Source organism: Fistularia commersonii, chromosome 22 (assembly GCF_037954325.1).
Source record: "Fistularia commersonii isolate RoL2024-O1a breed Wild chromosome 22, RoL_Fcom_v1.0, whole genome shotgun sequence".
Classification (NCBI taxonomy): domain Eukaryota; kingdom Metazoa; phylum Chordata; class Actinopteri; order Syngnathiformes; family Fistulariidae; genus Fistularia; species Fistularia commersonii.
In genome coordinates, this window is record NC_141305.1 from 8,600,001 (window position 1) to 8,602,382 (window position 2,382).

Genomic DNA, 2,382 nt, shown 5'->3' on the forward strand with positions numbered 1-2,382 from the left:
TACAGATGGGTCGATGCTGAGTTTTCCAGCATGACAACGACCCCAAACACACAGCCAGGGCAACTAAGGAGTGGCTCCGTAAGAAGCATCTCAAGGTACAGGGGTGGACGAGCCAGTCTCCAGACCTGAACCCAATAGAAAATCTCTGGAGGGAGCTGAAAGTCCACATTGCTCAGTGACTGCCCCGAAACCTTAAGGATCGACAGAAGATCTACATGGACTAGTAGGCCAAAATCCCTGCTGCAGTCTGCGTGCAAACCTGGTCATAACTACAGGGAACTTCTGATCTCTGCAATTGCCAACAAAGGTTTCTGTAGCAAATATTAAGTTTTTCTGATGTATCACATACCTATGCAATGCAACAAAAAGCAAATTAAAAATCATACAATGTGTTTTTCTGGATTTTTGTTTTAGATTCCGTCCCTCACAGTTGAGAGTACCTATGATAAAAATTACATACCTCTACATCCTTTGAAAGTGGGAAAAGCTGCAAAATCAGCAATGTATCAATTTTTTTTCCCCCCACTGTAAAGATATCACTAGAATGCCCATACATTTATCAAATTTATTTAATATTATTATTTAATATTATTTATTTAATTTCCTCACAAAAGTTCAAAATCTGTAATGGTTGCTGTTAAGCAGCTCATTTTTTTATCATACTCTTAAATCTGGTTTGAAAATAACAACTTTAACGGCCTCTGTGGCCTAAAATCATCTTATCATCCTGCAAAGACGTTGTCATGGACTGCCACTTTGGAAATCAAACAACAGGCTGATTTGGAGAAAGGGAATTATTGGGTTTTTGTCTACCAACTTAATTTTCCTCATAGATTAAGCTACCTAAGAAAAGCAGTACTTAGCACTTTAAGAAAAGCAGTTTCTTTTTTTAATATGCATTACTAATTTCTGACTTTTTGCCTTCTTTGCCTGTAAAATGCACCTACATTGACCATTGAACAACTTTACAGCAGTGTTTCTGACGAAAACAGAGCAAAGAAACTATTGAATAGACACAACTTTGAAGAAGTTCCTCTGAGGAATTCCACGGTGTCCAAGACATGTTTTGACTGTGAGGCCCAGTGACATCAGAGACATACGTATTTGGGTCTTGGCGTGAACTGATGACAGAATTAATCTTCAAAATGCCTATTAGTGAGTCCTTGAAATCCCAAACCAGTGAAATATAATGGCCTAATGTGTCCTCTGGGAGCAAGAGGTCACATGTTTTTCTATGCATAACTAATTTCTAATAAATGGCCATTTTTCCTGTGCCAATGTCTAGAGGTCAAATTGCTTGCATGCCTTCTTCCTTCACACATCTCACCACAGAAGCCTATTCAATCTGGATGCTGTATTTGATAGAAATGTCATTTAAAACAAAAAAAAACCACTAATGTCACATCCCATTTTCGCTATCAGAATGATTATTCCCAGTCCAACGGTATTCATCCTAAACATGCAAATTAATGCATCTGCCGCTCCAAGCAGTTAGGAGATTATATTGTTTTTATTTCCAGTTACTCGAGGTTACACACGGTTGCAGCAGAGAGTACTCTTGCAAGAGTGGCCAAACATTTTTTTGTATCACGTGACACTGCACACCTTTCACACAAATGAACAGACGTCCCACATCCCATTTAGAATCTTATAAATTCACATCCATATAAATGAAAACTTATGCATTTCCAACATGCTTGACGCCTGATGACCAAAACTTAACAACACAATATTTAATGCCAGCATTTGAAAAATGACAGAAGCTGTTGCTGAATTTTTTTTTTATTTTTTTTTTTTTATGTTATTACTACATAATTAAAAAACAAACAAATGTTGTCCACTTTTAATCTTTTGGCATTGCTGTATTGTTTCTATGTTTTTTGTTAAATAATGAAGCATCTATTAACTCAATTTTGACCATTTTTGAACAATGAAAACACTTATCCTAATGGCTGCTGAAATCACAGATCCACATTCAAGAAATACATTAAACTGAGCATTATTTCAAGTCATTTCTGGCTGTATTTTTGCCACTCTAATGCAGACTTCTAAGTGACTGCTGTAAACAATCGTTTTACTGAATTTCAGCTCATATATCAGGAATTTGGTGGCATATCATTATGATTTCAAAATCGACCCGCCACTTACTTACAGCATATTCTCACAATTTGGAATAAACAAGCACTTTTGCTACAATCTAAACAATCAGGTAATAGTTATCAAAAGTAAAGACTTTTTGCTTTTTTTCAAGCGCTTTTGCTAAAATCTAAACAATCTGGTAATAGTTACCAAAAGTGAAGACTTTTTGCATTTTTTCGCTTTTGATAATGGAGCAGAATAAGTGTCAAATCTGTAAAAAGCTTTGCTTTGAATCCTTCAGTA

At 36.0% G+C, this 2,382-nt stretch overlaps 1 long non-coding RNA gene across 1 annotated transcript in view; it reads left to right on the forward strand.

The window, feature by feature from the left end:
• Positions 1-364, forward strand: part of LOC147221609 (uncharacterized) — a 3,567-nt gene extending 3,203 nt beyond the window's left edge. Inside the window, exon 3 of the long non-coding RNA XR_015107878.1 lies at positions 1-364. This exon is cut by the window's left edge and continues 71 nt beyond it. This is a non-coding gene — a long non-coding RNA (uncharacterized LOC147221609).
• Positions 365-2,382: the final 2,018 nt, after the last annotated feature.